The sequence below is a fragment of the Crotalus tigris genome, unplaced genomic scaffold, assembly GCF_016545835.1.
Source record: "Crotalus tigris isolate CLP2741 ecotype Arizona unplaced genomic scaffold, ASM1654583v1 scf7180000019070.2622420, whole genome shotgun sequence".
Lineage (NCBI taxonomy): Eukaryota > Metazoa > Chordata > Lepidosauria > Squamata > Viperidae > Crotalus > Crotalus tigris.
In genome coordinates this window covers 1,534,107-1,561,927 of record NW_024097360.1, presented here as the reverse complement: position 1 = coordinate 1,561,927, position 27,821 = coordinate 1,534,107, and the positions used below count along the sequence as shown (strand labels likewise).

Genomic DNA, 27,821 nt, shown 5'->3' with positions numbered 1-27,821 from the left:
GCTGATTGAAGTCATCCATGCCTCAATATCTAGTGTAGAATTTTATCTTTTACATCATCATGCCTATTTCTTGGATGAGAACCTTTGCTACGTGTGACTGGAGTTGAATAAGAGAACAAGAGTTAAAGAGACAGCTCATTGTTAAGCTATGTTGCAGCTTCCTTAACAGTTACAGGAAGATGCTGCTGAAAAGTGTGTCCATGGAAATTTTAATTTTGGCCCAATGTCATGACTGACTCTTTTGAAACAGTAGGATATGGGTCCAATTGCATAACTGTAAGTCAGGAGAAAATCCATTTAATGATTCAATTCTCTGTGCTGCAAACTGGCTATGTCGATGCGGTATATTTATAAATAAGTTATTTCTTCAAATTGGTCTTTTCAACCTTTCAGTCAGTTGTCATTTGGCTTTATTTGGCAACTCTATCAATAGGTGTATAGATTTACAAATAGCCTAATTTAGTTCTGTATATAGATAACAGTGCTTCTAAAAGTGCAAAGAGCAAGCAATTAAAAACAGGATTGGAGTTTATGATCTGAAGCTTCATGCAGCTCATATTCCAATACTGAACCTTCAAAGCATCTACAGATTTTGCTATGGAGTTCAGTGGCAAAGAGTCCACAGTTTTATTTTAAGTTGCCATAATGCTCAATACACCTATTGGGCATGTTGCACATCCAAAATAAATGGAGAGAGGATAAATTCAATCCCATTCCTAGGGTCTTTATTATATCACCATGCATGGACTTCAGAGGTTGAAATGAGCACTGGAGGATGTGAAAAAAATGCTCACCCACAGGATTTCTGTTTGCTTCTATGGCAGAAAAAACAATTACCTTTATTCTATTACAGTGGAATTCAGACATCATGGGCCATTATAAATGTGTAGTAATATCTGTTTTTTTAAATTATCATTGCACTGGCACTTTGGCCAAACAGTCCATTTTGTTCTACAAAAGGCAGCCGAGACAGAAATTTGGAAAAAAATAGGATGAAGATGATGGCTGCAGAAAAATCAGCATCTAAGTGCTGCCTTGTTTGTTTCATTGTTTAAATTAAAGGAAGGTTTCTTCCATGGAAGTGAGAATATGAGCAAATGCCCCATATCTCCCCAATCGTATGGTTGTAAATTGGCCTCTTTTTAATCCTCTGGATCACTTCCTCTTTTAAACTAGATTACCCTAGTTAATTATGGTCCCTAAGATTTTTCATAATAATCTGGTTCTGCCAAATTTCTCAGCTTTGTTTTTCCTCATAGTTGCTTTGGTTTGTATTTTATAGGCCCTAGGTCAGTGATGGCGAATCTTTTAGAGACTGAGTGCCCAAACCGCAACCCAAAACCCACTTATTTATCACAAAGTGCCAGGGCTGCATCAGCATTGTGGTACCCTCGGAGGGGGCAGGGAGGCGCCTCTGAGTGCTGCCTCTGGCATGCAAAACCCGGGGCCGCAAAAATGGGCCACCGTGCTGCAAGGTGCAAAATGGCCACCGCCGCACCGTGGGGTGCAGATACAAGGCACTGCACCATGCAAGAATGGGACAGGGCTAGTGAGTATCACGCAAGCACTAGCCCCGCCCCATTTGCAGCACATGTATGCTTGCGGCCCTGTGCATGCACATGCATGTAAAATGCTTCCCCCTCCCTTTTCTTCCAGTTCATCATTCGACAATGGTTGGTGACCTCTGCTCTACCACCTCTACTCGAGCTTGCTAGTCGGCTTCTTTGCCTCCTTTGTGCTGGGCAGGGCTCCTGCTCCGGGCGGCAGTGGCAGCCTGATGGATCTGCTGCTAGCGGCGGTGGCGCATGTGCCAACAGAGAGGGCTCTGAGTGCCACCTCTGGCATGCATGCCATAGGTTCGCCACCACTGCCCTAGGTAGTGTACAAACAAAGGATGAGAGATTTTTCCACTTGAATGAAACAAAAATGGTACTTAAAGGAAAGAAAGAAATATCAGCCCTTGAAAACGTGAACTAGAATATGAGGGCATTGCTTGAATAAAATTTGTCCTCAGATACTCTTTAGATACTGGTTGGAAGCATTACTTTGTTTAGATAATGCTGTCAGCACCATAATCATAGTATGTCAGAATAATAAGAAATGATGCATGATTATCTAAGTAAATGAAAATATCCTATAATGAATGAATATTGTGTAGTTTTAGAAATTATTATTTTAAAGAAGTCTCTTGTTTGCTTAATCAGAGTGGATAATCATGTGCGGTAAACGATGTAACTGGTTCATTTCCCTTAAAATTTCATAATGCACACTCTGTAATGTAAGCTAGCAATATTTAATTGTGAATAAAAAAGTTTAATGAACTTTTTAAGTATAAATGGGAATTATTTTATGAGTATAAATAAAGGAAAAGCATAAACATGCACTTGAGAATGCCAGCTATTATTTTTAATTCACTCTGTGTAACATACCTGCTCTTATAAAATATGTTTAATATACATAAAATGCTGGCTAACATTTTATATATAGTATCATTTTAGCAATTCCTCCAACTTTCAGAAAAATAATTTTCTAATATTGCATACGAAAATATTGGCTCTTTAAAGTACGAACATGAGCTTTTAAAATACCTGTAGTACAAATGTATGTGTTGTGAATAACCCCAATCTAAATGGATTAGTCATCTGTGCCTCCTTGATTATTCTTTTGGTGATTCTAAAATAATAATGTGTTTAATTAGCCTTAGTTATTAAAAAGCTTGACTGATCCCTTGTATTGCCCTTTTTTTTGCTTTTCCACCAGTTCCTCTTCAGTTGTTACCTTTTTGTGACCTAATGAAGTTGCTCTATCAAGTTCTTGAAAAGTCTTATTTCTGAAATGCATAGAAACCATAGAGCATCCTTTACTTGAACTCACCTGTCAAGCAACTTAGTAGTTTTGTCAATGGCTAACAACCATAGAGTCATTCCAGAATACCCAAAGACAATTGCTTTTAAACTTACTCCAAGATTAGTAAAATGAGGTGTTTGCAGCAAGTCAGAATATTACATAACAATCCAGAAAGGTTTTATTATCCTTTTTCTAGCTGTGGGGTAGAATCTCTCTCTCTCTCTCTCTGTCTCTCTCCCTCCCTCCTTCCCTCTCTCTCTCTCCCTCTCTCCCTCTCCCTCTCCCTGCCCTCTTCCTTCCTCTCTCTCTCTCCTAAAATTATTGTTAGATATGTGAACTTGGAAATTGAAGATGCTTGTCAAATGCCTAAAGAAAAACTGCTTCAGTCTGATCTGCTCAGTTATCTTTCTTAAACATATACTGCATTCTTACACTTAATTTCAAAGAGCTTTCCTGAGCACCCATAATCACAGAACGTCCTAACTGTGCTTCAGGAAAGCCAAGAAACAGGAACGTTGCAGTATCCAACAAGTTTTATTCACTATGTTGAAAACGAAGTTAGCACTGGGAGGGACTTTGCTCCAGCGCTCTATATACACCACATTACCACGCCCAGAGGTCATACCCCAATTACCACTCATAACGAGATTCCACCCGTGCTACGCCCAGCCACCCCCCGTGATAAAACTCCACCCACACCACACCCAGTCTATCCAACACGTAAATCCATTATTACATTGAGTCCTAGTGTTGCATTCACACTGTTCTCCTGCTATCCCAGCGTCCAAACCTGTCAGACCCAGCGTCCCAGCCAAAACTATGACATAGTACGCTTCCCTAATTCGGCCCCTCCCACTCGCGGCAATGCATAGCGGTTGTCCAAACGTCTGCTATCCATGTTAGGTGGTCACATGGTCCGTTCGCCTGCCACTGTAAAGGCGCCAGCAACAATCTTGTAACAGCGTTGGCGGTGCAGTTCACGACGCCATCGAGATTGACTGGGAGTGCCCGGATCACCCGTCATAACAGTCGACACCAAACATAGGGATATTGGCAGGTAGATATCACGCTGGGTCTGACATTCGGCCTCCCCTCACCACAAGGCCCCCTGGAACAGAACATAGTAGATCGATCACACCTTCCAGTGTATACATATAACAAGTTACCTAACCCCCCCTGGTTTGTGTGGCAATGTCCTGTGATACCTGCGAATCAGAGCAGGGGCAGACACATCCTCCTCCCTCACCCAGGAGGCATCAGACAGGGGATATCCCTTCCATAATACCAAGTAATACAATCTACCCCCTCTCAGTCGTGAGTCCAGTATGTCCTGTATTTCGTATCGTCCTGGAGTGACGGGTCCTGGAGGGGCTTCATGGGATTGCCTCCCCACAGGTTTTAATAAACTTACGTGGAAAACCGGATGTATCTTACCAAGTAGTTTCGGTAGGTGGAGCTTCACCGTCATAGGATTGATAATCCGTATTATGCGGAAGGGCCCGATGTATTTTGGCGCTAGCTTTCTGCATGGTACCTGCAACTTAATATACTTGGTTGATAGATATACTTGGTCACCTACTCGTAACTGGACCGGTACTCTACGACCCTTGTCTGCTTGATATTTTGCTGCCTGTTCTGCTTGCCCCAGCGCCTGTTTCACTGTGCGCCATACCTTACTCACGTGGGACAACCACTCCTCTGGCTGACGGGTCTGGGATTCCTGGGATTCACACTCTGGTATTGGAACCATGTCACGACCATAGACCACTTGAAAGGGGGTTAAACCAGTGCCCTTATGTACCGCGTTATTATACGCAATCTCTGCAAATGGCACGAAATCCACCCAGTTTGACTGTTGGTAAGATACATAACATCATAGATATCGTTCGATAGCTGCATTGGCGCGCTCTGCCGCCCCATTAGTAAAAGGATGGTACGCAGAACTCAGCCCTTGTGTGATACCAATGATTGTAAGAAATTGGCGCCAGAACTGAGCCGTAAATTGAACACCCCGATCTGAGATGATTCGACGGGGTGCTCCATGTAGTCGGTAAATGTGCTGTACGAACATTCTTGCCAACCTCCTCGGCGATGGCAATCCCTTACAGGGCACGAAATGAGCTTGCTTCGAAAATAGATCGACCACTGTCCATATAACAGTGTATCCCTTTACATTTGGTAAATCCACGATGAAATCCATTCCAATGTCCTGCCATGGCCGAGCTGGATTGGACAACGGTTGTAGCAATCCCATTGGTTTTTTCGGAACCACCTTCGCCTGTGCGCAAATGTGACACCCTTTCACATACGCCTCGATGTCCTTCCTCAAGCCCGGCCACCAGAACTGATGTCTCGCTAAATGTAACGTCTTTACAAACCCAAAATGGCCTGCTAGTTTGGAATCATGGCATCGATGGTACACCCGATTTCGTAACTCCTGTGGAACATATAGCTTATCCCCATACCAGGCTAAGCCATTATGGCGGGTTAACAACCCGGGATTACCATTAGCCAGGGGTCAGTTAACAGGGCTGATTTCACCTCCTCCTCGAATGCTGTCATTTTCGCGCAGGCATCCACCCGTATAGATCGAACATTATAAGGAGGCATAATGGCCTGGACCACTTCTTCCCTCTTGCTATCATATTGCGGTAACCGAGAAAGTGCATCTGCCAAGAAATTCTTCCCTCCTGGGACGACTTTCAGGTGGAACCTGAAGCGTTGGAAGTATTGCGCCCATCGAACATGTTTAGGCGCCAATCTGCTCGGTGTTTGGAGGACCGTTAGATTTTGGTGGTCTGTCCATACCTCGAAGGGATGCTGTGCGCCCTCCAACAAATGGCGCCAGGTGGACAAGGCCCATTTTACCGCGAACGCCTCTTTTTCCCACACCGCCCACCGTCGTTCTGAATCGGTGAATTTCTTGGAGGTATAACCACACGGTTGTAGAGTACCCTGGTCATTACGTTGCAACAGGACCGCTCCGACAGCGACATCACTGGCGTTGGCCTGGACAACAAACGGCCGACCTGGGTCAGGATGTACTAACACAGGTTCCTGTGCAAATAATCTTTTCAAGGATTCAAATGCCTGTTGACAGGCCACAGTCCGGTCCAAAGATTGTCCCGGACGGGGTTGTCCAGCTGTATGCTTGGTCCGCAATAGTTGGGTTAACGGCAATGCTAACTTAATGACAGAACGTCCTAACTGTGCTTCAGGAAAGCCAAGAAACAGGAACGTTGCAATATCCAACAAGTTTTATTCACTATGTTGAAAACGAAGTTAGCACTGGGAGGGACTTTGCTCCAGCGCTCTATATACACCACATCACCATGCCCAGAGGTCACACCCCAATTACCATTCATAACGAGATTCCACCCGTGCTACGCCCAGCCATCCCCCGTGATAAAACTCCACCCACACCACACCCAGTCTATCCAACACATAAATCCATTATTACATTGAGTCCTAGTGTTGCATTCACACTGTTCTCCTGCTATCCCAGCATCCAAACCTGTCAGACCCGGCGTCCCAGCCAATACTATGACATAGTACGCTTCCCTAATTCGGCCCCTCCCACTCGCGGCAATGCATAGCGGTTGTCCAAACGTCTGCTATCCATGTTAGGTGGTCACATGGTCCGTTCGCCTGCCACTGTAAAGGCACCAGCAACAATCTTGTAACAGCGTTGGTGGTGCAGTTCACGACGCCATCGAGATTGACTGGGAGTGCCCGGACCATAGGGATATTGGCAGGTAGATATCACGCTGGGTCTGACACATAATTTCAAGAAATGCAGAGTCTAAAAAAGCTGAATGTTAGAATTGGGTTGGGATGACTAGTTTTAGATGAGACTGACCAAAAAGGATTCATGCTATCTTCTTACAGTGAAATTTTCTACCATCATTTGGGGTAGTCCTAGATGCTTCCATGCTACATTTATAGGAGGGGAGCATCATGGTTGTTGTTGTTTTTTTCAAATTTCCACATAAATTTCTGAATTTTGATAATGCTAACTAAGGAATAATGTATATACTATTCACTATTGGAATTACCCACGACTAGATATAATGGTAATTGCTTAATATAGGCTACCTATAATCATGTTGGCTCAATGAAACATTAGGAAAAGTGAAACTGTGGTATGGGAGGGTGGGTTGTATGAAAGTTTCCAATCCTAGCTTGGGATTTGTAGGTCAGCAACATTTGGAAGATCAAAGCCATCTTCAGAATAAGCAAAATAACAATTCAATATTGATTACAAACATTTGCTCAGCTGCTATTAGGTTGTAAAAACACATTAAGGAGATGACTGTTGTGTTGTGTTGTGCTGGTAGTTTTCTTACTGCAATTTCTTTCCAAGCACTAGAAACAACTAAGAATTGCTGCAGATGTTAGTAATGAATGTTATGTATTTGAAGGGACTGGTTTGTTCTTCCATGTCATTATATAGTAAAAAAAATGGTTAACTACATAACTGAATGTATTTCAGAAATTATAGTATAAAGGGACTGAATCAGAGCGTTCCATGGAGAATGAGCAAAAACAGGTCCCAAAATAATTGGGAGCATTTTGTCTGGGGGGGGGGGTTCTTAAATGCATGAAAAAAAAGATTGGTTGGATGTTGCATGACATTTGCTCAGTCAACCAACCTATTTCTATATATCTAAAGTCTAAAACTGTCTATTATTTTTCAAAAGACTGCATTGATTTTGTGATTTTGTGATGCATTTCATTTATTTTGTGGATCCCTCTCTGCCACTTTCTTTTAGAACTATTCAATCCTGCCAGCATTCAATCTTGCCAGCATCCTTATATGCTGTTAGAGAAATTCCAGACATTAATGCTCAGAAAAATTTTCTATATCTTGGCAAGTAATATTAAAGCGTGTGTGATAAGCTTGAGGAATCAGGCCTTACACGGGCCATCAAAGAGAAATTCTGGAATTTTATAGAAATTCATTGGGTGTGTTTCAGTGCTATTTTAATCTAGAAATCATTGAGCAACCTGATTGCTGTTGAGTCTGGTTCCTGCATCCTGATAATTCATACTCAGTTCTCTTTCCTGGATAAACCCGGAAGGTAGGTTTGCATGAATTCTGAATCTGGGATTAAGGTTTAATGCAGCCAAAAGTTGGATTATAGTGTGTGCATAATCTTCTTTGTCATGGTGCTTGCCTTGTGTACTTTGGAAGTGAAATTATTTCCATCCCTCTCAACATTCTGCAGGTCCCTCAAGATCAGGCTATGCTAGCAAGCCTGGGGATCCAAGAGGACTGGGGAGATCACATGGCTAATAATTTCCTCTCTTATTTCGTAAACTTATAATAGTGTTTATAATTTTTAATAATGATTGTTTTATATGTATTTATTGGCTTTTTAGAAATGTTATAGGCTGCCTAGAGTCACTTTCTTGTAAGATGGGTGGTTATATAAATACATTAATAAAAAAAAATAAAGTTATTTGAAAGTAAATTATTTTTTTATGGTGTGCACTGTCATATTTATCAGTAAATGGGAATTAGGGAAAACTAATTTGCCTTCTGAACTGTTTTCCTAGTGAGTCTGAGACCACCCCTTCCATTTTAAAGGTAAATTCTTTGTGGGAAAAACAGTAGGTAAATACACTAGGCGTAATTATAGGTTTGCATGTAACATAAATGTAGTCCTCCCATGTCATGAGGCATGGCCGATTCTCTACAGTGTGGGCTGGCAGGAAATTACCCAAAGGTTCTTCTATTTAAATGCAATAAGCAATTCCTTCACTGTACAAACCAATGACTAAAAGAGGTGAAATTAATTTATTACATAGTCCTTGGCAGGAAGTAGATTCCATCCTGATTATAGCTGATTTTTGACAAGATTTTTTTTTTTAAAAAAAAAAAGGCTATAGAAAGTAGAAGCAGTCATCTGTGATAGAATCCTCTTAACTCAGAACAAATCTTCATTGAGAAGAGTAACACTTGCCTTCTAGAAAAAAAAAAAACCTTATAGGGGACGCTGTATTGATAATTTTATTTAGAGCCATGCAATTCGTAAAAACTAAATTCTGTAGATTTTACTGATTTGAATCGACATCTGAATAAAAATTGTGGTAAGTTGCCTTTGAGGCAATAGTGGCCCCAAATGAGGTTACTGATAATATGGTGCTTTACTGTTTCGTAAACCATCAAGAGAAAGAAGCATGTCTTGATTTCTGTTCTAATAAGAGACCATGGCTAAAAGTTGGCAGTAGCTTCAAAATTTTGGTAATGTATTTATTATAAGATCACTGCAGAAGACAATTTCCCCTGGACCATTCAGAGCTGATGTAGTTGACCTAGCTTCTCTATCCGAGCAATAGGCTATCTTTAAAGCTACGGTATCTAAAGTTATGGCTCTGTCAGCTTGACTACGTGATGGCCAATAGCTGGTAATCATCAGGAACAGAAACCCATCTACAAATCATTGTACTGCTATAATTGACATATGGTTTTGAAAGGATGTTAAAAGCATGGGTTTAACCATTTCTCAAAACTTACGAGTTTTGAAAGCATTCTCTCTTTGCCAACACAATCCTGGTCACTTTAAATTGATCTTCAGCTATTTCTGGGATCACTAGTCTGTTAAAGCCAATTTGGGAGAGGATAACTCATAGTCATGCTGTTTGGCTTCTGCCTTGAACTTCTACTCCCTTATATTGCATTGAAGAACATTTTGAGAAGATGTACTGTATACTGAAATGTCTGAAGGCTCAGAAAGCACATCATTAAATCGGTCCTTTATCTACTATTTGCGTAAGCTTCTTGGAAAGATAGATAGAGGAAAACGTGGGATGTAAATGTATTTATTTCATTAATTACAGCGACATCCATTCTAATTTATAAGTAAGGGTAAAATTCCTAATATAGCCTTACCCAATTTGTTATCTTTCAAATGCTATAGCTTTTGAAGTGTCTGTATATATTAATAAACTTCTGTGATTTAATCCATTACCTTATATTTTTAGTCTATATGAAAACAGAAAAGCAACTTCAGGTGTTTTCAAGATGTATATATAAAATGCAATGTTTGACAAAGTGGAAATAAAGTCATCAGTACCATAAAATTTAAATTCATTCTAAGGGCATAACAAGAAGCTTAATACTTTAGACCTGTGTGACTTCCAATATTATTCCTAGATAAGATAAGCCCGCGATCTCTAAATGCTAATATAATGAGATGCACTTTCTATAAGATGTTTTCTGAGCCTTGTGGCCATATGGTAATGTAACTAGTATCTTTTTGAAAATTTGTGGACTAGGTCAAAAGATTTGTTCATTTAGTCACTGCATATGTATGTACTAACTGATAGTGAGGATGGACACACACACCCAACCATACAAGCCTAGATAATTGGTATGAAGTGATGTTGAGGAATTTTGCGGGAGAATTATGGGTTCAGTCAGTCAAGTCCAAGCTTCCCATACATGCCAAAACTTTGGCACTTCATGGCAAAGCTTATTTATTTATTAAAGTATGTAAACCCCCCAATAGCAGAATTTATAATGAAATGCACACTAAAAATAATTATTAAAAGCACCACATAAACTAGGCAGGTACAAGGTGGTCATTCAAAAATGAAAAAAAAAACCATGAATTAAAATGCAATTAAAATACAATTAAACACCAGTTAAAAAGCCAGGGAAACATGACACTGGAATGATGTAGTGGGCTCCAGTCAAGTCTCTTTGGAGAGGGCATTTCATAAATGGAATTTCACTAGAAAAAAACCAAAAAGCTCTACCTTTTGTAGAAAACCGCCACCTCATCTGGAGGAGGCTCTCATTGGATGATGTCAAGATCTGATTAGATACATAGGAGAGAATCACATAGCCTGGTCATAAGATTTTAGGCCTTTACAAGTAAAAAAACCCCAAACCCAGCACTTTGAATTTGATCCAGAAACGGAAAAACAACCAGTGTAGATGGCAAAGAATTAGCATTGTATGTTCATTTTGGTCAGGCCCAGTGTAGCTGCATTATTCTGAACTAACTGAAGTTTCTGAAATATTTTGAAAGGCAGGCCTATGCAGAACACATTGTAGTAATCCAGGTGGGAGGTCACCAGAGCTTGACTAACTGTTGCAAGGTTGCCCCTAACTGGTTAAGTGTTCAGTTAGTATATCGACTAAAGTTTGTAGAAAGCGCTTCTAAGACTACCTGGGCCTCTAGTTACAGTGATAAATCTGGGAGCACTTCCCACACTGGGTGTCTAGCCTTTAGGGCAAGTGCACATTCCTTCAGGACAGGCAGAGCACTACTCAGCAGAGCAATGCATCATATTTCCATCTTGTCTAGACTGAGACTTTGTTTATTGGTGTTCATCCAGATCATTATCCTGCCCAAGCGCTGGTTCAGAATGCCAAATGCCTTGCCAATATTAGGTTAAAAGGTGCTGGGTGTCATCTGCAATACTGATGGATCCTTAGCTCTTTCCCCCAGAACTTTAGATTAGCTAAGCAAATAACGCTCCTGTGAAACTTCAGAATCTCACACAACATAGCCAGTCCTCTGAAGAATCCCATGATTTGAGCCAATCTTGAAAGGCTTTCATAACATCTTGTTAATTCAATAATGGCTTCTCCCCACATGGCCTACCCTTTCATCCGTGGGCAACTCCTGCTCTTGAATAGACTTGGTCAGACATTGGTGTTGGAATCCTTAAACAGGAAGCCCACACCCACTTTCTCTTTGGTTCAAATAAAGTGGCCACTGCCTATTCTTCTCAGGAACCACCAATCCAGAAAAACCTGTTATGTCATTGCAATCAGTGGCAAGGTTTTGAATGGTACTGTATTCCTCTTTTTGTTAATTAACCAAGTGAACATTTTTTTCTTCTTTTCATGATCCTTCTCCCTTGGGAGTAATTTGTTGGCAGTTAAATTATATGTAGGTCTGAAGGAACGAGTGCATAAAGCAGGTGATAGGAGTGTCTTATTCATCCTCCAACAGCCATGTTTCTGATACCGCTTCCTTTCTTGCCTCCGTTTTTTTACTGGCACCTCTCTAATTTTTCTCCTAAGCAGCAGAGAAGAGACAGTGGTGCCATTAAGAATTAACCTGATTTTTCACCCAAGGCCACATGTGGCTTAAAATGGGGATTGCTCCTATTGACCATGCTCTCAGGGCTCTGTATTTACATTCAGAATGGAACAGCTGTGCTGGACCAGGCCAAATGCTGATCAAGGCCATTGGCACATGGGCGCAACCATGCGCCCTCACTGATCCTCCTTAGCCATCTGATATTGGAAATAAGCCAAATAATAACCGAGCCAAATATTTGTAGAAAATAGCACAAATTCTTTTTTGGTTTTGTTCCTATTACTCTAAAAAACAAAATCATTTCATCTCAAAGACTATTTTTTTTTTTTTAGCCTCATGCATTTCTTGAAATGCAACTTTGCAGCAAAACTCATGAGCTCAAGCATGTTGTGTGGTTCTTCTTAGAAAAACATCAAGCAGATTTGTATATTGGGTGAAATACACATTTCTATTTTATTTCCATTTGATTAAAAAGCTGACACCCTCACTTTCCTTAGAGAGTCTCTTTGAATCTTACCCACCATTTGGCTTTTAGCCCTAACTTGCAGGAAGCCTAACCTAACCCTAGGTAATTTTTTACTTTAACTTTATATTAATTTTATCCTAGCATTATTTGCTCAGTCTGTTGTTCTGTGCATGAGAGTATGTCTGTATGCCTGCCAGATTCTTCACCTCACAGTAATTTCAATAAAGCTGAGATTGCTATTGGAACAGAAAGAAATATAAACACTTTTCCCTGGCCCTAATCTCTTCTAAATGGTCTGGCTAAAGAACTCTGATCTGAGGAACATGTGGAAGTTCAAACCAAATGGCAGTGAGGCAAACATATGCTTTCACTACCAGCTTCTCAATTTTCAGTGTTAAACATGTAACGCATTGTGGCTTATGAGATTAATACGTAAGGAAAATAATGCCAAATTTTGTTTGGGTTATCTGAGTACTTACTTGTTGTCTTGACTCTCTTAAGAGCCTATGCTTACCTGATTATTTAGAGAACCTGCATATGCTGTGTAAATGATATGTCATTAGGTTCATTATTTTGCTGGTTTGAGGAAGCCAAATCATTGATTACTACACCCACCAGGGAGACAAGATAAATTAATGTCTGAACAAATTATTTGGTTTCCGTTGATAATGGACAAAAGATCTTGACACTGCTTATCTGTAGATTATTGAAAATGCATGGTTTGCCCAAACAGATAAACGTATGTGCCCCATTGGTATGTGAAAGTTTTGTAATAGCTATTAAATGTCATATCCTTTGAAGGTCATTTGTGGTTATGCAAAGTCATCATACTGAATTATTGTTCCTGGAAAGATCACAGAAGAAATTTTACAACCACTTGTTTAGTGACTGTTCAAGTTATAGCGGTGCTGAAAAACATGATTTACGACTTTGCACTTAGAATGGTTGCAGCATCCCCATGGTCATGTGATCAAAATTTGGGTGCTTGGCAACTGGCATATACTTACAATGGTTAAAGTGTCCTGGGGTTGTGTGACCTTTGTGACCTTCCTAGCTTGCTTCTCACAATCAAATTCAGGAGCAGCTGGATTCACTTAATGACTGTGTGGGTCATTTAAAAACTGCAGTGATTTGCTTAAAAACATGGTGAAAGAAGATTGTAAAACTGGGCATGATTCACTTAACAACCTTCTTGCTCAGCACTGGAAATTCTGGTCCCAGATGTATTTGTAAGTTGAGGACTGCTTGTACTTCTAGTACTGGTAGGATAATTAAAAAGCAAGCATGTTGAAATTATTTAAGTATGAACTGTATTAATGCAAATAATTAAGTAATTCTTGTGTTTTTATTGAGGATGGATACTCTGTCTTGATTTCTTTTCTCACAACAAAAATTGATTCAAATTTGACCAAGAAATTAGGACAATAAGAACAGGAATATAAAATACTAGGTGTGCTTTTGAAGCAAGTTTCAAAACCAGAGTCCTGTAGACTAGACGGAATGCCTAGAAATCGTCCAGAAATTGCTTCAAAATTATTTATGAGTAGAAGAAAATACTTAAGAGAGGATCATATTGATTGTACTTCATTAATGCAATTTCATTAGGACCTCATTAAATCAAAGACTTTTACCCTGCTTCTTTATGTTTTTGTTTTAGGAATTTTATTTTCAGCATACAATTCAACAGGCTGAATTGTAAATAGTTAAATGGGCCTTAACTAATCCTTAGGGCTTAGGATTCCTGCCAGCTTGGCATGCAAATAAAAGTAGATAAATAGGTACCACTTCGGTACTGTGTAACTTGGCATATAGTCATGCTGGCCACATGACCACAGAAGCATCTTTGGACAATGCTGGCTCCCTTGCCTAGAAAATGGAAGTGAGCGCCACCCCTTAAAGTCAGGCACGACTGGGCAGGAGAAACCTTACCTTTTTAGGGCAAGAGGTTTCAGAGGCCAGACATAAAAAGCTTGCTGTAGGAGGCTTGATTGCTATCCTTGGGATGAGTTGTGTGTTAACTTAGCGCTTTTAGATTGATTGGTTCTGGTTTCCAATCTTGGGCCTGATTCATAAACTCTGTTGTTATGGAGAAAGGTGGAATATTTAATTTATCGAAAGTCAACTGTTCGCAGAAAACCCATCATTCGATGGTCTGCATTCTTCAGGCATCCAATGCCCTCTTGAATCATAGAAGATGTGCTCTTTCTGCATCACTTCTGATGATTTAAACATGTAAACTGAAGTTTTAGTTAGTAGACAAAATAATGTCTTACTTACCTTTCAGAATGAAACTGTGGAGGTCTTTTTTCTAGAGAACCATAGGTAAGTGAAATTAGCAATAGTTCAATGAAATGTAGCTTCCAGAATACCCTATTGCTTGCACCTTCTGATAAAGAATGAATTTTTAATCCTTTAGAAAAGAAATGGTAGCTTGAACGTTGTTGAAAATCACCAACCAACAGTGTAAAAATAAATGGCTGCCACTAACATTGGCCAATACACTATTTAGGAGTAGGAAAGGTCAAATTATTGCCACCCATCTCAGCTATTGGGGTGTGTGTGTGTGTGTGTGTGTGTGTGTGTGTGTGAGAGAGAGAGAGAGAGAGAGAGAGAGAGAGAGAGAGAGAGAGAGAGAGAGAGAGAAGAACCCATCCTGTACTTAAGATCTTTTAAAAAGTTGACATTTTAAGTTCCTTTGAGTTAGTATTGATTCCTAGTAACTTGCTGGACAAGTCTCTGCAGTTTTATTGGCAAGATTTTAGAAGTGTTTTGGTGCTGCCTTCTTTTTCCAAGGGCTGTGGGAAAATGGCCCAAGGTCACCAGCTGGCTTTGTGTCTCAGGGAGAACCAGAACTCAGTCTCCTGGTTTCTAGTCCCACGACTTAAGCTCTACACTAAATTGGTTGATTATCCTGGCTAATATAAAAATGTCTTAAACTTTTCTTTTCTGCAAAGCAACCTCATAGTTTTGATTATGATCCACACCTGCCAAAAAAGTACAAGTTATCGTAAATGTGATGGCTGCAGTGTCACTCCCAGGATTCCTGGGATAAAATCTATGGCAACCTTCTCTGTTTCTAAAATATTTAGTGTATCGAGCATGTTTTATTACTTAAAACTAAGGTTATAGAGGTTGAACTTTATTACATATAATTGAAATGACTGTCAATTTGTTAACTGTTCCCAGTGGGAAATAAGTTATAGTTGCATTAGTTTGTTGTATTTTTATTAAATCAGTTAACATTTTCTGTATTACTAATGTAAATTCAAGATATATTCCCCCTGGCCCCTTATGGCCTATTCACCTTGTGTGTAGACTACTGCAGTGTATTCTTCATGGGGCTATCCTTGAAGATCACTGATAAACTGCAGCAGGTCTATAAATGCATGGCAGAAACAGTGATGGGCATTCCACAGTATACCTAGGTAATGCTGTGGCTTTGCAAGCTGTGCTGGTTATTAGCTATAATTCAAGGTGTAATTCAAAGTGATGATTAACACCTCTAAATTCCTTAGGGCATAGAACCTAATGATCTGAAACTCGGACAGTTTCTTCCCAGCCTGTACAATCCAATCCAGGGAATGTATTCCAGGTCATGTCAATCAAATAATGTCATTTCACAGGGCCCAGGAACAGACCTTCTCTTGGATGCTAGTTGTATTGCTCTATTGGTCCATATAGTCCTCATTCTGACTGTGTTAAAAAGTTGCCAGGATCTGCATGACATTGCTTAAAATTTTGTAGATGATGTCCTGTACCATAAACCAGGGGTCACCAATCTTTCTGGGTTGGCAGCCCGGTAGGAAAGGGAGGGGCAGACACCTTTATGCATGCATGCACATATACCCAAATGTAGCTGTGTGCACGTATGCATGAATTGGGCCGCGAGCATGCACGCTCTGTAAATGGGGCTGCTAGCGCCAGTATGATGATTGTCCTGAGGCTAGCGCCAGTGCAAGAATCATGTCAAGGGTCGCACCAAGGCTAGCGCAAGCACAAGAGTCACTCCAAGGGTCGCACCGAGTCTAGTGCAGGTGCAAGGGTCGTGCTGAGGCTAGTGCTGAGGCTAGCGCTGGTGCAAGCATCGCATCAAAGCTAGCACCAGTGTGAGGGGGATTGAGCATGCACGCATGCGTACACGCACTGGCCAGCCACTTACGTGGCCCGGTGACTAAGAGGCCAGGGTCCAGTAGTGGGCTGTGGCCCATAGGTTGGGGACCTCTGTCATAAACCACAGTACACTTAATTAGCATTTAGTTCACCATACTAGAGTTCTCTGTCATTTGAAAGATGCTGTCTTCCACATGCTAACCTTTATGCTCCCCTACACTCATCTAATGCTCCTACTCCTCTTAGACTTTTGGCTTTTTTACACATATTTTTAATTGACTGTACCTTATTCTTCTGATGCTGGTCTATAACTGTATTAAAGATTTTATTTGATATGTTAAAAACAGATCTTTGAAAATCTGGCTTCTTCCCTAAACCCTGGGTTAGTGGATGGTGGTGAGCTTCTCTTATAATGATATATGTTTATGAAACATTTTCTTCTTTTACTTTCTATTACTTCAAATGTAGTATATCACTCAGAGTCTTGATCAGCCTTTCTGGCAGATGGATGGTAAATGGATGGAGCCTCTTCTGTGAGAATGCCCATATAATACAGGCAGTCCTCAAACTTACGACCACAACTGAGCCCCAAATTTTTGTTGCTAAGTGAGACATTTGTTAATTTTGCCCCATTTTACGACCTTTCTGGTCACAGTTGTTAACTGAATCACTGCAGTTGTTAAATTAGTAACATGGCTGTTTAAGTGAATTTGGCTTTCCCATTGATTTTGCTTGCCATCATGTCGCAAAAGGTGATCACGTGACCCCAGGACATTGCACCCGTCATAAATGTAGTCAGTTCCCAAATGTCTTAATTTTGATGAGGGATGCTGCAACTGTCATAAGTGTGCAAATTGATCATAAGTCATTTTTTCCCCAGTGCTATTGTATGTCACTAAAGAAACTGTTATAAGTCAAGGACTATCTGTACATGTGGGTATCAGCTAAATAAGTGCATTCTTCCTTTATTCTATCATAGTTCATACACAACTTTTATAACTTTTAACTAATTGACAGTTCATATGTTCACTTTCATTTGAATAAACGGTAATGTGGGATGGAATACACTCCAAAGGAGAAATGCAGCTAGTAAAGAATTCTTAGAATAGCAAATCAAAGTTGCTCTATTAGGGTTGTATAACTTGCTTGATATGAATATTTACAAGTGTTTGTCACTTCTTCGTTCTTCTTTTTGTCCGGAAGCTTGGAGTTAACTAATAATTAGATCCATACTATGAAAGTGAGCTTACTGGCTTGGGAAAAACTCAGAATCTTGAATGTTTGGAAACTAAATTAATACCCTGTCAGGAATGCATCTGAAGGACAAGTTGAGGACCACAACTGGAAAAACATATCTTCTAGATACGACTCCTGAATATTTATTTGTATCCTGCTTTTAATATTTTTATAAATAACTCAAGGTGGCAAACATATCCAACATACCTTCCTCCTCCTATTTTCCCCACAACAACAACCCTGTGAGGTGAGCTGAGAGAGAGTGACTGGCCCAAGGTCTTTAGCTGGTTTTCGTAGTTAAGACAGGACTGGAACTCACAGCCTCCCAGTTTTCTAGCCTGGTGTCTTAACCACAAAGCCAAACTAGCTCTCTTATAAATTATTGTGCCTCAACAAAGCATCAAAACTTTTAAATTGGTGTGCTTATAAATAGCTGGCCAATGATTTCAAACAATACAGGAAAGTAAAATAAATAAGAAATTTATGAGAATTCACCAATGATCTCACAAATTGAGTAAGTAGAGCTGAGAATATCAAATACAGTAGAATGTAGTGCAGTGTGAAAAATGATTCCTGCTGGCTCTAAAAATCCAACTTCAGTTATGTATTAATAGGACCTGGGACTAGTCAAGGAAGGAATCTTGGTTATAATAGCTAATTTAATGAACTTGCCAACATAGTGTGTGGCTAGTGTGAAAATGGCAAATTCCACAATTGCAATCAAGAGGAATAAAACAAAATAGTGATATGCTTCTATACATCTGTGCTGAGACTTTGGTGTATTATGTACAGTTCTGATCAGCAAATTTCAAAAGCACATTGTAAAGCTGGAAAAGATACAGAAAAACTTCATATATTTATTGGACTACAACAGCTTCCCAATAAGGGAAGAAAACAGCAGTTTAGATTTTTAAGTTAAAGGGAAAATAAGTAAGGGGGAACATAGTTAAAAGTGTATATAGTTTAGTGTAATAGTTAAACACAAGCTGGGGGGGGGGGGGAAAGACCTAATGGATATGTGGATAACACCCTGTATATAAAGTTCATTTTAAACTTTCAGAGCCTTATCTGATAAAAAGCTGCTTCGATTAAATGAATTATTGTTAATGACTACAATACAATTTCAGTGGCTATTTGGGAGATCAGGGTTGATAGAAATAATGAAATAATGTTACTTAGTGATTAAAATGCTAAATGATTTATTCATCAGAACTCTCTGGATACTTTTGATGAGTTGAATTTCCCATCTAGAGGGCTGAGTTAACCATGCTTTGAAAAAATAAGCCATTTGAATAAGAGCTTCATCTTGCTTCACTCCAATTATGGCAGATTTTATATTTAAAGAGTACAGCATCTGAAAAGGATTGACTTTTCAGTTGTCATACAGACCACAAACTCTTATGAGCAAGTTGCTTTGAACAAAATATCTTCAACATTGAACTGTACATGGAATTGATGTGATTTATGACAATGACTTGATGCATATTGAAGATTTAATCAATTTGTTCATGCTATGGCTGTTTGCCTAAGATGACAGTCTGAAGCTGTCGTTTCCCCAATTGGCGTTATTTGACACATAAACTCATGATGTTTATATATGAAGCTGGCACAAACGTGTTTTCCCCACAACATGAAACAAACGGATTGGCTATTATGTCCTATTGCAAACCTTTGATGTGACTGCCGATTCACATAAAAAATGGCCCTCTGTTTTTTGAGCTATCAAAAGAAGAATCGGGTGAACGAGCCAAAGTGCCAGTTTTGGGGAGAATGGAAGGATTGTCATAAAGATAGTTAAAATAGTCCACAGGGTGGGTTGTCAATACTGTATGCCAAACGGCTTATTTCCTGACTTTTGTTTTGTTCTTTGTGGTCCAAAAAAAACTAGTTCCCTGCATCTTGGAATGACTTTAGCAGCCTGCTCTGAATAGAGTATGGTAATTCTTTCATAATGAACATAATGGGGCTATTGTCAAATTTAATTCCTAAGTACAATTTGGTGTATTCTGAGAGATGTTTACTTGGCATAAAGGATATTGGTGAACCCATTTCCATGGAGTAAAGAATATTCTGGCACACAAAGTCCACAAGGAGGTATGAGGGGGAGAAAGATACATGATTATTTTTGTGGGGAGCGTGTTGAGATTCAAAAGATGATTTGTGCCTGTGTGTGTGAGAGAGAGAGAGAGAGAGAGGGAGAGAGAGAGAGAGAGAGAGAGAGAGAGAGAGAGAGAGAGAGGGAGAGTATTGCTACTTGGGCTATTCAGATGGACAAAAGATGGACAGTGAAAAGAAAAAAAAATCTTTTTTGAAACCTGGCCAACTGATGTCCCTTGGCATTCACAAGGAACAGCTCTGTTTCCTACCTAGACTCTAGTTTGAAGCTTATTCATCTCAGGAACAAAGTAGCAGTTTTTCAAAGGAATGCTATAATGTGTTTGTAAAAAGCCTATTGTCAGGGAACTAACATACGGTGAAGTACAGAAATGTATTTAGCTGCAAAAACACAAAGAATATGAAATGTCTTATAAATAATATATTGGAATGCATTATATCTGATTTACCTGAACTTCAGGTTGCCTCATTATGTATATATTCTCACATTACCATTTGAAGAGCCGAGGTGGCACAGCAGTTAGGGTGCAGTACTGCAGGCCACTTTAGCTGACTGTGTTCAGCAGGTCAGCGGTTCAAATCTCACCGGCTCAAGGTTGACTCAGCCTTCCATCCTTCCGAGGTAGGTAAAATGAGGACCCAGATTGTTGGGGGCAATGTAAATAAATATATATATATATATATATATATATATATATATATATATATATATATACATTGCTTACTGGTGTACACCGCTTAGAGAGTACTTGCACTTAAAGCGGTATATAAGTCTCATAAATAAATAAATAAATTTCCTATGGCTTAATTATGAGTTGGGATGCATTGAATGATGACATTAAGATATCAAGACATATATCAGCATGTTTTTCGTAATGGAAGGAAGAAGACTTCTGAAAGTTTTATTCACACACACACACACACACACACAAACAAACAAACAAACAAAGAGACATTCTGATACCAGAGATCCTTATTGTTCCAGCAATGCTGTAGTTTCTATTACCAGAAAGGATTGGCAATAGGCAAAACTGTGGATCGTTAAAAAGAGAAGAAAGCAAAACCACAGATTTTATTTTTAATAAGGAAGTATTGGCACATAATGCAGAAAATTTTGAAATTTAGATTTGAAATGAAACCACAACTATTCTTATTAGGTATATAGTATCAAAAAATCATCTGGAAACATAATTTAATGATATACCGTAAATGCCGGCGTATAAGGCGACTTCCGCGAGTGCTGAAATCAGCGCCAAAGACGGGGGTCGTCTTATACGCCAAGTCGTCTTATACGCCGGAAATACTGGTAGTTTCCGGCGTATAAGACGACGTTCTAGGAATGCGGCCCGGCTATAAAGACGGGGGTCGTCTTATACGCCGGGTCGCCTTGTACGCCGGCATTTACGGTATGTTCTTATAGCAGCAACTTTGGTCAACGTTGGAAGATAAATGCAATCCAACAATATCTGTTTGAGAAAAACTTGGAGAATATACAGCATTGGCAAGACTAAGAGTATACAGTACTTACACAATTCAAATTTAACTAAATTTAAGCAAGAGTAGTTCCCATAGATACAACATTACATTATGCAGCATGGTAAATATAACCACTTATAGTATATTTTAAAGGGACCTTAACTACTTACAAATATTTCTAATCAGCAAATGTATAAAAAGGTGGAGTCAGTAATTTTTCTTTTTTATTATTAATTTTATTATTATTTATTTTATTTTTGTTAGATTTGCTTTATCTCTTATTATTTTTATTAGTCTAAAACACACACTAAGGAACAATACACTGGAGACCTTAGTGTTAAGCAATTAGTTCAAGATTGAAACTCTCACTGTAACTAATACTTTGAGATAAATTGCAGTGGTTTTTCTTTTATGATATACTTTAGATGAAGATTCGGCCTTATGATTGTAATATTGATAATTGCAGTTAACATCTATAAAAAAATTACTTTTCTCTTTTTAATCTTCAACACTTCAGGCTTTCTAAATTATAGAATGTCCACACTTTTAATCCATACTGCATAATTATTACTGCACAGAAATCTGCATTGAAATACTACAGGGTATCAAGATTTATAACGTGACAGTAAATTCCAAGTCTATGTTTTCAGTGTTTCAGTTGACTTTTCCCGTCTCAGTTGTCCATAGGTAAGATACTTCATTGAGTATTTTTTGTGTGTGGTATTTGCCAATGTGCATTTCTGAATGAAATAAATTATTCTGTGTTCAAGAATTAGTCTCTGACATGTAGTAGGTAGATAGGCATCTTAGAGATTTTTTAAAGGTATATCATCGCACCTTTATTGCTTTATAATTCTGTCCTACTCCTATTTCTTCCACAACAACAACTGCTTGAGGTGGGTTGGAATGAAAGAGAGTGCCTGGCCCAAAGTCACCCAGCTGGCTTTTGCTGCCTAGGATAGGGCTAGAACAGGGGTAGGCAACCTTGGCTCTTTTATGACCCGTGGACTTCAACTCCCAGAATTCCTGAGCCAGCCATACTGAGGGGAAAGAGAGAGTTTCCAAGCTGAGCCATGCTGGCTCAAGAATTCTGGGAGTTGAAGTCCACGAGTCATAAAAGAGCCAAGGTTGCCTACCCCTGGGCTAGAAGCCTAGAACTCACAGTCACCTAGTTTCTAGACTAGTGCCTTATGCACTAGACTAGACCAAACTGACTCTCCTCACTAGAAAAAAAACTTACTATAGATTATTGAATACTAGTTGGGAATAATAAATAGCTATATAATGAGCATGTCTTATTGCATTCGTAACATATTTCACTGAAGTTTTAAAACTTTTCCTCATGTTCAGGGGAAAATAACCTTGGGGGAAAATAATACAATTTTTTTCTCTCTGATTTTTTTCCCCCTCTGTTTTTCTCCTCCAAGCTTTTACAACTGTACCATGACTTTTTCCCCCAACGTGTTTTTTTTATTTACTTGCTTCTGAAAGAGGTGCCCTAATTTTCCATTCAAATAAGCATGAGAACAGTAAAAATAAGAGGCTGTATTTTTATACATTTATATTATACATTCTTTTTACGTTAGTTGTATTAAACCACTACATTATTAAAACCTCTGATTCAGTGAAAGAGAAACGGTAGCACCCATCAAATGTCATATGAAAAGGGGAAAAATTGTCAGTCTTGCCTGCCAGCCTCGCAAGCAGGAAATACTTGAGCCTGCGTAGAACTGACAAAAAGGGCTCTTATGTTCCTGCCGTTTTTGTTTTTAATGGCAGCAGAAGTAAATCTTTTAAATTGGGCAAGTCATTAAGTGTGATAATATACTCCAGTCCCTTGGCCTCAAGTTATGTAGGACAGCTTATATATTGTGAACACAAGATGCATGTGATATTTTATGAGTGCTGTTGAATGACTTGGTACATAGAGTGCTACGGCATAGATATTCTTCATTGTTATGACCACTGCAGTTCAATTGACTTTGAACTTTATATATATATAGAGAGAGAGAGGGGGGGGGAGCAAGAAGCTGAAACCACCAGCCTGAAGATGACGAATGGGACTTCGTCAAAACGTTGCCAAGACATTTCCAATTTTACACGGGAGAAAACCCGAATAACCAAAGACCTACATATATATATATATATATATATATATATATATATATATATATATATATATATATATATATATATAGAGAGAGAGAGAGAGAGAGAGAGAGATAGATAGATAGATAGATAGATAGATAGATAGATAGATAGATAGAGATAGATAGATAGATAGATAGATAGATAGATAGATAGATAGATAGATAGATAGATAGATAGATAGATATAGATATAGATATATAGCATGAGTCTTTCACAATTGTTACCTGTTCTCATTCACTCAAGTAATTTTGAATCTGCTTTTCTTTAGTGGGAATGATGAACATAGGCACAGAAAAATGTTCTTCAGTTCTTTCATTAATGATAGAATTGCTTTAGTTTTAATAGGACACTCAGTCTCTGCAAGGGAAGTCTACCTAGGAAAGTGATTATTCAAACATTGGTAAGCCAATGGGTTAATCCTGATTGACCTCCACAGTGGAAATGACTTGAGTGATTATATTTTTATTGTATTAGTGGTTAACATGAACATAAATTCCAGCGGTTTTGAACAGTGTTTAATAGAACAAGCAAACAAATAAATGGTCTTTATATGCTTATTCCTTATCTAGCCAGTTTGATTTAGTGTTTAAGGCTACAAACCAGGAAACTGAGTTCTAGTCCTGCTTAGGCATGAAAGTCATCTGGGTCATTTTCTCTCAGCCCAACTCAACTCATTAGGTTTTTTGTTGGGGGGGGGAATAGGAGGAGGAAGGAATATTAGATATGTTCCACCACCTTGAGTTACTTATAAAAATAATAAAGGCATTTTTTTTAAAAAAATCTTTAAAAAGCCAATAAAGTAAAATACAGCATTTACTTAGTTTTATCCCACTGAATGTGTTCAGTATATTTATGCAAGCTCAGAGGGAAGTAACACAATCAAATACATAAAGATACCAGAATATCCTAGAAATCTCATCATTCACTTGTTAAAGGACATAATGAATGATTAATGCATAGGGATGCTCCTAAGCTTGTGAGCCGTGTTTTCAGTAGACTGAACTGGAACGGAACAGGTTGTTTTGTTTGTGTGTGTGTGTGTTTGTGTTTGGTGGCTTCTTTTTATGCTGTCATGATGGATAGAGCTGGTAGAGAGCCCAGTTTTGGTGAGCAGGTATATATATATGATCCAGACAATATCCTCAACACATCTATTGAAAATAGTAATTGGCTACTGCTAATAGCAGGCTAAAATGGGTGGGGTTCCATGAGCTGCCTAGAAAATAGCTATATATCTGAGTTTAGTACAGAAGAAATCAAAGATTTTGAGTTAAAAGTTGGCATTTATGTCAGTATAATCAGTACTAAAGCTCTAATACAGAACATTTGATCGGTTTAGATTTTTTTAAATAGTACTGAATAAAGTGTCTTCTGATTGGGAGAAATTACATAATCTGATTTGAACAATACCTCTGGTTTTTGTGTGGCTTCAAATAACTAGGAATAGACTTTGGGGTTTGGCAGCTCATAGTAACCAAATAGCTAGCTTCTAATTGAGCATAGTAGCAATTTGGCAATTAGATGGACCAGTTTCTAGTTATCACAATGATTGATTCCCTATATTTGACTGCCACTATAGAAGCCTTTCCTACCCTAAATATTAGGTTGGAGAGTATTGAGATAGAAACAACTCAGCAGGTTGAGTTGACTCTGTGTTATACAAGGAAGGGGATATTAGGTCAGTAACCCTCCTTGAAGTAATAGGAGCTGTAATATTTTATTTTATTTGGCTTAGATTTTTCATATACTGCCAGATTGACCTGTGGTATACAGTAAATCCAAATAAAGATAACTGTCCTGTAGAAATAATTCAAAAATAATCTTTAAAAACTATCAAATGTTGGACTTGCAAGATAATGTTACTGTTGCCTTTCCCGATTACATATAGTTCTAGTTTTCTTATAGAATCTGTTTTTTGAACTGGATAACCTCATATGGATAACAGTTTAGGAACAATTTCATCTAACAATCTGGTTAGCTATGGTGTTTGAGGTTACAAAGAACCTCAGTGAACAGTCTAACACAGGGATAGGCAACCTACCCCTGGTCTAACAATAGCAGAGGATTAATAATCACACTCTCTTTTCAGAATTCTGTTCTGTTCTGTTCTGTTTTGTTCTGTTGTATTCCATTCGGTTCTATTCTATTTGGCCCTATCCCTATGCCTATCCCTATCCTATTTAAGCTAAAATAAAAAAACAAAACTTCAAGGCAGTACCACCTGTGTGTTAAATAAAAGATTACTTGGGACATGCTCATGATTATTATGGAGGCCATGAATTTTTGAGTTTGAATTTTTTGACCTTTGTTTACAGCTCTGTTTAGACTCTACCACAGAGCATGGGAGGAATACAGTACCAATACCAATCCTGAGATGAGGTCTAGGAGCCTAAGAGGGTTTCTAAAATGCTGCAAGAATCAGTAATGCACAATACACAAAGTCTCTATTTTGACTGGCTGCCCTAAACGTTTTTAGCTGTAGGGGGGAAAGAGCTGATGTTTTCTGTCATGTTTTGGTACACAAATGAAATTTTAGCTTTAAGGCACAAACAGAGCCTTATGCAGTAGCTTCAGAAATTCAGTGTAGAAGAAGTAAATTTATTATTCCAATTCATATTTATGTAGGCTTCCTTGTTATGCACATCCCACAGCCTTATTTGCATAATAAAGGGATGTGTCAACAATAGCATAACCTTAGAGATCCATGATGGATGAAAAGGATTCTTGCAAAATGAGGCTTATGCTCTTATGAAAAAGCTTTGCAAAGATCTGCATGGAGTTTGGACCTAACTGTATTTGGTTTGATTTAGTGTATTCATATTGAGATTGTCTGATAAGGAATAAATCCAAACGTATAGTCTGAGCCAGGGGATGACTGAATTGGCATGTCTGTATATATGTATAAATAAAATGAGAACCAAAATACGAACTTGCTTGATTTGATTAGAAAAAATAATGTTAAAAATGTACTTTTAGAAAAAATTGCTTTGAATGAGAATCAGTGTGTTTACCAAATTTATGATGATCAGTGAAGGCAACCAAGCAGATAATACTGAATAAGGAAATAAACAATGGATACATAATACAGCATTGAGTCATTTTTGGCATTTAAATTCTGTATGCAGATATTGTAGGCTGGTTCTAGTTGTCAGAGTTGTCTGGACTGAATTTTCTGATTAATTTTTTTCTCAAGTCTCCAGGGGGAGAATAAAAATGGGAACAAAGAGCAGGGGAGACTGGAATTAAAGCTATCACAGTGGCCAAAGGGATGGAAATTTGGAAAGGCATTTTTGAAACCAGTTTCATTTGCAACTGGATTACCCATGTTTTACCCATTCTTTACTACTGTATGTCATACCGTATTAGTAGCTAATATTGAAGGAAGGAGAAAATCCATGTGTTCTAAATAAATTGAATCTTAATGTCATCCAGTTTATAAAGGTATTATATAATCAAAACTAGCTCATGAAGGCAAGTAATTATAGTCTAATTGTGTTCAAAGGAATGAAAGAAATTTCCAAATTAAAATAAGGTGACCTTCAGAAATTTCTCTCATCTCTCCTCGGTTGTTGTGATCAAATACCAGCTCATTGTTACAAAGGTTTCCTGCCGTTGTTGTCATTTCACACACTCAATTAAAATGTATGATGAACTCAAATAGCATTATGAATGATTTGTGATTGTCAAATGGCACATCAGTTCCACAGCAACTCCTGGCATAAAGGCCAAAAGATAGCTAGAGTTTATTTAATTTAATATAGACTAAGATATGCTTGGTTATACCAAGTGATTGCTATTGGTGGCCTTGATATATTCTGTATTTTAATATAGGAATATATGAACAGTAGGCATGTACTAGACCAGGGGTAGGCAACCTTGGCTCTTTTATGACTCGTGGACTTCAACTTCCAGAATTCCTGAGCCAGCATGGCTCAGCTTGGAAACTTCTCCCTTTCCCCTCAGCATGGCTGGCTCAGGAATTCTGGGAGTTGAAGTCCACGAGTCATAAAAGAGCCAAGGTTGCCTACCTCTGGCCTAGACCAATCTTACAGTGGAATAGAAAATAGGATACTCCTGAACACCAGTCTGCTTCTCATATGGAGAATGCTTTAAAAAAAAGATTTGTCCTCTCCTCCCAACCCCCCACATTTTAAATTGCCCTGCAAGAGCCAAGCTAATCCATTCTGTTTGGAGCAAGAAATAATTCAGCAGGTTATAAAGCCAAGCTTTTTATGCTAGATTCTTATTGGAAAGAACCGTGAAATTTGGCAAAACCTCTGATTACCATTCAGATTGATTGTAGGTCAGCAAATAGAAAGGGGATGCTGAAGCATCCTAATTGAATAGACTTTGGTATT

General features: G+C 38.7%; 1 protein-coding gene across 4 annotated transcripts in view; it reads left to right on the top strand.

The window, feature by feature from the left end:
• PLCB1 (phospholipase C beta 1) overlaps positions 1-27,821 on the top strand; it is a 447,562-nt gene that overhangs the window by 65,947 nt on the left and 353,794 nt on the right. Inside the window, exon 1 of one of the 4 annotated variants that reach the window (XM_039359464.1) lies at positions 14,661-14,697. The exons of the other annotated variants lie outside the window; for them this stretch is intronic. The gene's annotated coding sequence lies outside the window, so the exon portion shown is untranslated. Of the gene's footprint in view, positions 1-14,660; positions 14,698-27,821 lie in introns of those variants that run through there. 4 annotated transcript variants of the gene reach the window in all.